Source organism: Peromyscus eremicus, chromosome 6 (assembly GCF_949786415.1).
Source record: "Peromyscus eremicus chromosome 6, PerEre_H2_v1, whole genome shotgun sequence".
Lineage (NCBI taxonomy): Eukaryota > Metazoa > Chordata > Mammalia > Rodentia > Cricetidae > Peromyscus > Peromyscus eremicus.
Window position 1 is genome coordinate 84,100,128 of NC_081421.1, and position 12,710 is coordinate 84,112,837.

The window sequence follows — 12,710 nt, forward strand, 5'->3', positions numbered from 1 at the left end:
GAAATAACCTAAGGACTAAGGCTTCATGTAAACAAGGTAAACAATCTATAAGCAAATGTATGGTAAAGAATGATGACTTCAAAATTGTGACAATACACAAGATATTTATAACAGTGGTAGGAATATATATTGTAATATACAATATGACAATAATCTTAAATATATATCAATATACAGAATATCCTAAACAGAAGTAGAACATACATAAAGTATGACAGATATAAATTTACATTTGTATCAATATACAAATATTTCAAATAAGAGTAAAAATATATGTACATTATAACAAATATAGTTATGTATTTGTATCAATATACAAATTATCTTAAATAGGAATATAAAAATAGTTTACATTTGTATCAATATATAAGAACCCATAACAGTGCAAATTACAGTGTAAATTATCTAAGGCTGCTATTTTACTAAATTTCTTTACTAGTATATACAATAATCATAATATCTTATACCTATCCATTCCATTTCTTTTTTTTCTTTCCTTCTTTTTTTTAGGAGAATACTGAGTTTAATACTTTCTTCCATCCCCAACCCTATAACCCTCATCCATAACACTGAGAAATATGAAACTTTAGGGAGAAAGGGCATCGTTTTCTTAGAATTGCTTTCTGCTGTTTAGGGGGTGATGATATCTCTGTTGGGTACTGTGAGAAAGCTCAGATAGTTAAATCTCAGTTAGACTAACTGTAGGTTCTGCAGCAAGTCTTAGAGTAATGGGTAACATTGTCTGAAATTCTGGCAAGAAGTGTAGTATGATGATGATTACCATGGCATCATTCTGTATTGGGTAGAGTTGTTGTTGTTCAGGCCCCATCTTCCTTCTGGAGACTTCAGAGATTGGTATTGGAAAAACTTATTTGTTATCAAAATGGAAAGTTTGGATTTAAAGAGGACATAACATGTAAGGCGTAACTTACAAATGAATGGATAGGTAGGTCGCAGGGTCTGGGGAAGGTGTATCAGTCCAGCGGTGTTCTCTGGAGTGCTGCTAGGTCAGCCTCCACCATCCAGGGTCCAGGAACAGAGAGAGCTGGCCCATCCGGATCCCGGGTCTTCAGGGTCCTCCCTTGGCCCTGCCTTGTAGGCGTGACAGTTACTGAAGCCTCAATGGGTGTTGGAACTTCCAGATCAAAGTTGGGATGGCTGCCCACTACAAAGTCTAGTAAAAAAAAAGGTGATACCTACAGAAAATTTAACATTTTGCTGCAATTTTTCAATATGAATGTAAAGTTTGAGAGAAGTATTTGAAGCTGTTGGGTTACCTAACTCTCTGTTGTACTTTTACATATTCCTTCTATTAAATATTAACCATATTCATATAGAAAGGACATACATGCAGCAGAAATGGCTTGCAACCAGTGCATTTGATTTCTGCAAAGATTTGAAACAAGCAAAACCAAGCAGATTATATTTTTGAAGCTCTGTGTATTCTTTACATATTTTTCTCTTAAGAGTCTAAAGAGCGTAAGTTTGAATAAATGTAAAATTCAGAGTAGACCCAGTATTTTGGATCCTGAATTAAAGAAGTGTACCTTCTACTAAGGAAATTCTCTTAAAGAAAGAGTGTTTTTATGTTGGTCCTCTAATCTCCTATGACAAGTACACATAGTAAATGATGGCCACACATCAAAATAATATTCTGTTTTGAAATCGCTAAGGTAATTTGGGCAGAGTGGCAGAAGTCTTTAATCATAGCACTCAGGATACAGATGGAGGTAGATCTCTGTGAGTTCGAGGCCAGCCTGGTCTACAAAGTGAGTTCCTGGACAGCTAGGGTTGTTACACAGAGAAACCCTGTCTCAGAAAAAAACAATCCCCTAAAATATGCATTGCATTATTGCTATTAAGATGTTTGCAAGGTAAATTGAGTTTTTTGAAAGAAAAATTAATATTTTTGCAAAATTAAAAATATTCCCTTTACATTACATTATAAAGGCATATTGAGATACTTTCATGCTTATTTTTTAAAGGAATTATCATGTGAACAGAAAGTGAGCTCTTGACCTGTCAATTTTGAGATGGCTTCTTGTAGCATCAAGGCTTTCTTTCTCAGTTCTCTTACTGAAGCAGGCAGGACATCTAACTGAATACATTGCTTTGCTGAAGTAGCCTGGACTTTAATTCCACAGCAGTCCTGTTGCATTACCATCCTTCAGGAGGCCTGTCACTGAGCCATGGCAGGAAGAGAGAGGTGTAGGAAAAGAGCACTGATGAAGGCAGCAGCCTTCTTGTGATTTCCCAAGAGAAGACAAACACCAATCTACTGAATGACTTTGGCTGCCAGCAGGTAAAATCAGGACATTGCCTTTATTTCCAGTGAATTAGGGATGTTTCAATTCTTCTTTTCTCAGCTGGATAGAGAACATGCTGACAGACCCCGACCTGACTTCAGTGGAATCAGGGACTCTGAAGGTTAGATTACACATACTTGGCAACAAACTCATTGGTGTTAAAGTTTCTAAAGGTAAGTATGTGGTCTCATCTTGTAGGAACCATGCTAGTCCTGTTATTTCACAGAAATTAATATTATGTTATACTTAGGGTTGAGCATTTCATAATATCTTATTTTCTGCATTTTGGCCAATTTGGGTCTCTTTGTTAATCATGGTCTATTTTTCAGGTGAGGATGTAAAGATGTACTGATCAATGAGTTCTAAAGAAAGCCATTAGGAGTAAGGTTGATACTATATTCATTTATTAGAATAATAGTAGGAGATTCTTCCCTAGGGCATATGATTTTTCTACTATAGATTAAGAGCCAGAGGTACAACATAAGTACAAGGAAATAGTGTATTTGGCCACAGCGGGGGAGCAGCACATATTGGTTGCAAAACCACGCACGCGACCTGTTTAAGCCCATATCAGACAAATCCTAGTACAGAAATGGGAACTAAACACACAATTCTGCCCATATCTAAGGAGCTATGACAATTTTCAGGTTCTAAGAGAGGGAAAGTCAGTTTTCTCTAAGAGTGTAGCCTTTTGAAAGTCAACCAGAATCTCATGGAACCTGGCATATACACAGATTGATCTAGACTTTTTTTCTGTTTATTTAAAGGAGATTAAGTTATAGATGGAATTGTCATGATTATTTCCAGTGAATTCCCAGCATTAATGTTAAAATAGTTAAAAAATACCATATTTTCAAATAATTATTAAGTCCAAGAATATCTTTAAGTTAACTCATATTAATTGGTCTGTAGAAATTCTGTGTGTAGTAGGAAATATGTAGACTATATGGTAAATATAACATGCATCTGTGTTTTAAGTGTTTATTGCATATTATGAGCCATTAAAATGTCTATATATTAGAATAAAAAACAATCATATCTCTGCATAGCCAATGCAGATTCATTTTCTTCTCTCATTCTGTATGGGTAGAATACAAGGCATATACTATATACTTCCTTAATTCATTTACATTTCATTTATGCTTGCTGTTTGAGTTATCCTTAAAAATGCCTTGAGACTATATAGAACTTATTATTTTCTAATTTATCCAAAATTTTATTTAGTAAGATTTGAATAAGTAACCTGATTTCCCCAATAACTTCAACTAGCTTTTAAAGTAGATTTAAGATGAAGCTCAAATACCCCAGCATGATGATTCATAAAATGGCACATAAGCAAAAACTAGGGCAGAATATAGCAAAGGATTATTTTTATGTCTCCACCTGATTGGTATGTTAGCCAGTACAAGAATGTCGTTCAACATCACGTATTTATTTTATAATACAATTGTGTATTTTTTTTAAATTATTTATTATGTATATAGTATGCCTGCAGGCCAGAAGAGGGCACCAGATCTCATTATTGATGGTTGTGAGCCACCATGTGGTTGCTGGGAATTGAACTCAGGACCTCTGGAAGAACAGCCAGTGCTCTTAACCTCTGAGCCATCTCTCCAGCCCCAATTGTGTATTTTTGCATACACATATGCAATTTGTATAGACAAATTCACAATAGTAGCATTTTTGTTACAGTGTGAATTAGCTGATTAAAATGCATAATATATGTGAAGTGAGATGTTGGCGCACATACACACATGATGTTGAATATTTAAAATTTCTTATGAGGTAAAGAATCATTTTAAGCAAACTGAAGTTTAAAGCAGAAATCAAATAAGAATAACAGTTTTTCAATTTTTGTTTCTCCAATACATAAATAATAAATAGAAGCTTTGGTTCACCATGAAGATTATTATAAAACAAATACATTATTTTCTTGTGATAGCTGAGATATCAACCATACATATTTTCTTGGATAATTATTTTCCTTAATCTATGAAGAAGAATATTCCCAGGTGAAGGTCTCCTGAAATGAAAATTAGCAACATTCAACCTGAGTACTCACTCTCAGGGTCTACACCTATTGTGCACTCAGGGATAATACCTACTATGTTGAGACATGTGTTTATTTTTATTGTGTTGTTTAATTCCCCCCACCTCTGTATTTCTCTGGTTATATTCTATTTTTCTTGAAACAGAATATCTAAACTGAGATCAATAACTATGTCCAAGTCATACAAAAACCTGAAGTTCATTTTATTAAGTCATTTTCATTTCTTTTATCACTCAGGAACTCTATATTGATATGCATAGATTTCTCTAATATTTTAACCCATTCTATTGACTCCTCATTTTCTAAATTGCTTTGATGACATATTTCTTGAAATTCTGTATTATTTCTACCACTAATTTTCTTTCTTAACTCTCTTTTTCTTGAGCCAGGCATGGTGGCACACGCCTTTCATCCCAGTACTCAGGAGGCAGAGGCAGGTGGATCTCTGTGAGTTTGAGGCCAGCCTGGTCTACAAAGCAAGTTCCAGGACAGCCAGGGCTGTTACACAGAGAAACCCTGTCTCCAAAAAACAAAACCAAACAAACAAACTCTACACTTCTTAAATGTAATGAAATTTACCAATCACATGCCCTTTTCCTCCTTTGCGTTTATTAATCCTGGAGACAAAGGATTTAAGTTTATCTCTATAGGCCAAAACAGAGGGGTAAATTTGTAATGATTGTTTTTAGACTTTATTGGACTCTCCATAGGCATGAGCAATGGGGCCAGGAGATTCACGGGGAAGCAGATCTGCATCACTGGCGACTACTTCAGTCACTGTCCTTTCATCACTTCCTGGGTTACCCTGAAGTCTTTTAGGTTATTTAGCTGCATTGATGTTCTACAAGGATAATAAAGAGGAATTCATTATGCTTTCAAGGCAGCTCATAGTTCTAAAGTGGTTACAGGTCAAGAGTTTTTCCATTATTCTTGAGAGCTCTTAATTGCACACACTATTAGTATTGTTTCTTTTCAAGCAATAGAAAAATGAGTCTTCACAAATTCTAAGGATATCAGTCCATAAAGGTGCAAATTGTATACGCTGCTTAATGTAGTGTGGCAGATGAGGCCCAAATGTGTTTATGGCATGCATATTCCTTCCTCACTAAGGAGGCATGTAGGAATCAGGGTTTGCTTATAAATCTTCTGCCTGCTCTCTTATAGAACTTATAAGGTCATCACCTGGGATGGGCTGTTTCCTTCAAGAGAAAATTCTGTTTAAACCTCTAAAGGGTAAAATGAGAGATAAACTTTTATAAAGTATTTTTTCTGAGTTTTAAATTTATAGAACTTTTCATTGGAAAGTTAAATGCCACTTTGAAAAATAAAAGGATTCAAAAATGGTTAGCACACATTTATCACTAAGCAGCTAGCTACTTATCTCACTAAGATGTTCATGAGACTTGACTTACTAGTAAAATTTAGAAGGAAATGCCATCAGCCTTAAGTGTCAAAAATAATATTTTTTATTCACATCAGTATTATCATCAATCTCATTAAATGCATGGTCATGTGCAACTATAATGGCATTGCTATTTCTGAGTAATTTAAGGTAGAGTCTTAGTAGCTAGTTTAAGTATGACTTTAAAATCTAAATTGTCCTATGAAGCCAAGGCCCAGAGGAATTCTGTCTATATCACTGGTACTCAGTAAGCATGGTGACTGACCACAGTACTAGGAATAAATCTTAAACATTTCCTGAAGCAGTTTGTCATAAAATATAGATAAATTATTGGAATGTCTGAAGGTTAAACTCATTTTCTAAAGAGATAGAAGGAGCTCTTATAAAACCCCAGAGAAGCAATGGTTTAAAGACATTATTTTATTTTATTTTTTGTTTTTTTTTTCTACTTTCCAAGATCTATGGAATTTCAATGAAAGAAATGGAAGAAGTATTTCAGGTGGAAAATTGATAACACTCCTGGGGTTTCAAAAAGAATTTTCTCTTTAGCAAATCCTTCCCTATCATTGGAAAAAAGATATTTATCTATTTTAGTGATAAAGAACACATCTACCATTCTTAAAATGTATCGAATACTTTCAGTTTTCACACTGTACAGCCTGAACTAAGAGAATCATTATTGGCTTGGAAGTAATTGTGTATTCTTTTTCTTTTTGTCAGCAAACACTTCACTGAGCACATGGCTTGCTTATTAATGTGGGATCACAGCTTCTTCACAGACATGAAATGACTTCATAAATAGAGGAAATATATGTTTTTTTCCCCAAAGTCTTAATATGTGTTATTGTGCACAGTAGCTAGTGAAAAGAAATGAATAGTCCATATCGATGCAACATTGTTGATATAGGCTCTGGTATACAATACACAGATCTTCATGGACTGATAATCTGCATGATGCCACATTACCAATATTGATGGGTATCTCAGCATTTTCATTTATTTTTTAAAAATAAAATTATTTATTTACCTGCTTCTACTTTCCAAAGATTGACATGGATAAAGGTAAAGAGCTAAATACTTAATAATGGAGGCTTTTTAAAAAGCCCTAAATATCCAAGAATGGGATACTTTAGAATTCTCTGATGTTACTTAAACTAAACCTTCATGTCAATCAGTCTGTTTTCAATCAATTGTTCCAATTTGATATTATCCAGGATACAGTGACATAAATAGTGATGCTAACATACCATCAATTGCCAAATAAGTTGGGGCAAATCATGTGATTTCTTGGCAATCACATCATTGATTAAGTTATGGAAACAAACAGATATCCTGGAGTCACCTGTGAGAGAATAAGAGAAAGATACTTGTTGAGGTTTTCGGAAATATTCAAATACAAGTAAGAGGCTTCCATGACAGATTCAGGTGTACCACTAATTTGATGTTGCCTTAGCAAATTGTCTTTTCTTTTAGACTCACAATTTCACACACACACACACACACACACACACACACACACACACTCTCTCTCTCTCACACTCATACACAGAATTAAATGAATTTTGATCTTTTATCTTCATATTATAAAATTTTAAAAATGCAGAGAATGTATTACTGTGGTGTGAACAGCCTCACATGATAGATCAGAAAACCCTACCACTAAGGCTCAGAGAAAATTCCAAAGGAGGTATGGAGATATTTTAATAGTGAGGGACCAGGATACCTCCTACAATACAGTGTCTTATAGCTATGGCAGTGAAGCTACACTTTTGGAATCTCAACAACATGGCTGCCTAAACAAGATCTGCAGAATTACCACACCAGTTGACAGGCCAAAGTGAATAGAGGAGAGTGTGGTGGTTCAGAAGACTTTGCCTTGTATGAAGAGCTACAGGCCATCTTACCTGCTCAAAAAGGAAGAATCTGGTTTCTCCAAGGGTGATTACCTTCATAGATTATTCAATCCCAAATTGTCAGCCCTTTTATTATATTTATATTTAATTATAGCCATGAGCAACATGAAATGTAATCAGTAGGATCTATATATACACATGTGTATATATATGTCTACATGAATGTATATATATTTAACATGAATAATTAAAGAAGAGGTAGTCAAAGTGAGAGGAAGTTTATAGAACAAGGGAGAAGTTAGAGTGGCAAGATCAAGGAATAGAAATGATGCAGGTATTATATTCATGTATTAAAAACTCAATAAATAAATTTTTAATTAAGACAAAGCAGCAGCAGCAAACCCAAACTCTGTCCAGCATTGTTGAGAGCCATTCCACTCTGTATTTAACCCTAGGACAGACTAACATCCCCATATTATAGCAGTGAAAATAAATACCTGCTCTTTCACAGCTTCTCACTGGTATTTTGTTCAAAGAAGAAAATTGCCTAGCACATACATAAACATAATCAAATTGAGTTCTTTTCTACTTTGTAACAGGAATGGTCTTCACCCCAGTTTATAATAAAGATTCTTCAGTTTCATCTGCTCTTCTGGGAAATGCTTTTGCTGTCCAGTGAACCACACCATCTTATGAGGACTCAGATAACTATTAAGAAAGCTAAGATGCTTTGTGTTTCTCCTATTTTGTAGAGGCCCCACTTACATTGCTCTTTCTGTCCTGGACTTACATTGCTCTTTTTGCCCTGGACATGGCAGAAATGATCTATTTCATGTTTTAAACTCTCCAAGTTTCTACCAATTAACCAGTTTCAAGAATACTGCACATTTTCACATATTTACTATGGCAACACTCTGTTATTCTTTTAATTTGTTTTAGTAAATCCATGTATGTGTCTGGGTAAGTTATAGACAATAGAAGCTTATCTTTTGTAGTTTTAGAGGCTAAGTATGATATCAAGGCAATGGTACATGACTTCTGGAGAGACTATTCTTTTTGTATCAACACAGCAGAACTGGACAACTTCCAAAAAGGGACAGCACTATACCTATAGGTTAGAAGAACTGATAAGAGAGAAGACATTCCTTCAAGCCCCTTTATGGGTTATTTTTCTTAATGTGAGTTCTGCCCTTATAACTTAATCATCTCCCAATATTCAAACTTCTTAATACTATTTCACTGTAACCAAGTTTCTGTACATAAATTTGGAAACACACATTCCTATCATGAAGTTTGGTTTTCATTTAGCTGTTGAATTTTTGCCTGTGGAGATACAATATATTTGCTGGTCATACTTAAAATGTATGGCTTGTGGGAATTATATTGGTAAGGAAGTGCAACCAGTCAGAAAGAAAATTTTACTTTTTCATGTCCTAAGAAGTTTGTAATCTTGTAGTCAAACATGATGTCTCCTTACATATGCTGCCTTCTAGAACAGTGTTGGCTTTTAGTTTCTCACAAGAACTGGGCTTATAGTATCACCATAACCTTTATTTTCTAGAATACTAAATTAATTATTTAACTAATTAATTAATAGAAAGTTATCTCTTGCTAAGCCTCTTTTATTTATACATTACCCAGACTCAGGTATTTTATTATGGTAAGTTAAAGATAATTTACTTCTTTACTGCTATATTCTTCAGCATTTGAAACTGTGACTGTTTCCGCTTTATGTCTTAAATTCTAATGTGAAGGTATGTGACTTCATAATAACTGGGTGATGCTGACTTAAAAACAGAGAAATACTGTCTACAGGACTGAAGACTAAATTAGATGTTTATAGAGGGAACAGAAATTAAAGATGGATATTTTTTCTCTTCTCCAGGGACATTTTCTTTTCACCTATTCTCATATGATCTTAAAATTGAGTTTGACATATTTAATGTTTTTTGATACATATAAAAAATCTCCTTTCATAAATAATTCTAACCAAAATTTACAATGCTAACTTGGATAATTTTATATCTTCAACAAGAATGACATTAAAAATAAACTTCTGCAAAGAAGGAAAATACATTATTAAATCTTTATATACATATGAATAAGGTAACCACAGACACCCTTTAAAATGTATCTAGATGCTGACTTCTATGAAGAACAAAAGATATAATTATTTACTAATCTATACCACAGTGAGGCATCCTTCTTGAAGGGTTACAGTAGGAATATCACCATAGCCTCATACAATAACATGAAGAACAGCATGTTATAGATATCTTCAGTTTTTAATTAGAATATAAACATTGATTTATTTCTGAATATATCTAAATTTCCTAAAATATCATTCAAATAAGTAAGCCACTGACTTTGACAAACCTCAAGTCAATCAGTTAAAAGCTACTTGATTATTGCTATTTCTTTTTAATATTTATTAAATAAATCATTGGTTACTGTATAGAAATATTTTATCAGAAAAGTTCACAAATAATATTACATGATAACAGATATTATAATCAGTGTTAGAATGTAGTTACATTTAATTTTTGTCTGTCTTGTGTGTGTTATGCTTGTCAATCATATTCAGGGATTACCTTACATTTAATAATTAACAAAATCTTCAATGTAGATCCACTTGGAGGGCTCTTTCTAAGGTATAGTTTCTTCCAGAATAAAGAGAAAAGTTAAAATATTCGTATTTATTATAAAATGCTAAACAATGAAACAATAAAAAATAAGATATTTACAGTTAAACAATAAAACTTAAGATATTACAGCTCTTTGTCAATGTCTGTGTGTGTCTGAATAACCTACAATAAAAATAACAATGGATGGGATATATTCCCATATTAAAAGCCATCACTCTGTATTCCTCACACATCTGTCCACTATTCAAGAAGTTTCATATCATTCAAGAAGAGTAGTTTTCACTTCTCTGTGTAAAGTCACCTATAATGTTTTAAGTATATTGTTATACAATTAGCCATGAAATTCTAAAGAATTTAAACTTTTTTCAAACTCACATAGAGGAATCCAGATAAGATTTGATCACTTGAGCTCCCATTTGCTTGCAATGCCTTACTCAGCCTTGATGCAGGAGGGAGGGGTTAGGTCAAACCCCAACATGGTATGACAGCCTGTGTTGACTACCCAAGAGAGGCCTTACTCTCTATGAGGAAGGGATGGGATGGGATGGAAGTAGGTGGGGGAGAGCAGCTGAAGAGGAGGGAGGGGGAATGAGTTGGTATGTAAAAGGAAAGAAAATCTTTTTTTTAAAATAAAAAGTTATAAAAAAGATTTGATCACTTGTTTTTTTTAATAAAACAACAATTAATAGCAAAGAAAGAAGAAGCATAAAAGCAAACTAGATCAAAATATAAAAAAGATACAAAAGAAAATACAAATGTCATTAATATTGTGAATTAATCAGTTTTTAATTTTCATTTCTCATGCATTAAAATATGTATTCAATAAAGTTAGAATGCTCTGCTTCATGTCATCAACATCTTTGAGTGAACACAAAACAAAACAATATTTAAATTTCAAAAAGAATAATCCACTAAAATGTTTTTTAAATCAATGCTAGAAATATTTTTAAATAATAGTTATAACTAAAAGAAGGTTTTAAATTTACAACAAAAGTAAAAGTTTCAGTCTGGTTATCCTTTGCTTTACATCTAATATCCACTTATGAGTGAATACATACCATGTTTGTCTTTCTGAGTCTGGGTTACCTCACTCACTCTCACTGAAAGAAGGATAAAGCACTTAATAAGTGGTAACTTATCAAATTAAACAAAATAAGCCAAACGTAAAATACTAGAGTAGAAGTGATTGCTGTATGCTTGATTCCAAAGGAAACATCTAGGTCTCCCCTGGAATCATCACAGAAGTTAGATACATAATTCATTGTAATGGTGAAAGAATTGTAGTAAACAAAGTATGGGTAGGAATGTAAGTGATATCTTTTGGATATGCCATGACCATTGCAATAATAAACAAAAAGAAGATGTGTTTATTCAGATATATGGGGCAAGAAACACACAAATAACAAAAACAAAACAACATAAAATGCCAAGAAAGGGTAAGGAAAAAACAGACAAGTGTGTAGGAATACTAGTCAAGAAAAGGAAGGCAATTGGTGGAAGGGGATCAACCATGAGGCTATTAAGATGTGATTATAATCAAATTCTCATGTGTTATATTGTAATCTTTAAAATAACAATGATTAAATAAAATAGTGGCATAGTATTAAAGTTGAGTAGAAAAATAAAGAATTGATTTTATAAGTTTGTAAATAGATGCAGATTATAAAGATTGACAGAAAGATAGTAGACAGATAAAACAGATATATGATATATGATAGATATATTAATAGGTAGATGATAGATACATAGATGATGATGATGATAGATAGATAGATAGATAGATAGATAGGAAGATAGATAGATATTAGACAGCAGTGCTAGATAGGTAGATCCTCTGGGAAGGAAAGATGTATTTTCCCAAAGAATTTTTAAATGATAGTTCTCCATGTATCAATTTTATGCAGTTTCCTTGTCTCATCATAAATCAATACAACTATTAACTAACAATAAAATAACATGCAAGTGAATATTTCAGTATAACTAGAAGTTACAAACACACATTTTCAAGTCCTGTAATCTAGAGTTCTTTGTTGTTTGTAATAAGAATCCTCTATTGTTTTTAAATAGAATTTCAGCCTTTTCTGACATTTCTGATACAGAGCATCCAGTGCAATGGAAATGTTGCTTTTCCAACCTTAACTGATGCTCCATTTAAATAGTATAATGTGGTTTGTTACAGCTGAGTTTTGAACACTCTCAAAAATACATATGGCCTTTTGTGTATGTAAAGTAACAAAATGGTAAAAGGACTGATTTCTTTTAGAGAGGAAAGATAACAACAGCTTCAAATTACAAAATATCACCTTGAAAAAAATACCTACAGTACTTGTGAAATGTCTTAAATCTTATTTTTACACCCATCAGGAAATCATTGAGAATAAAATGAGGTGTAATAGAATAATAAATACGTGTTTAACAGCAATTTCTCTGCCAGCACTGCCATCTTTGCCCAAG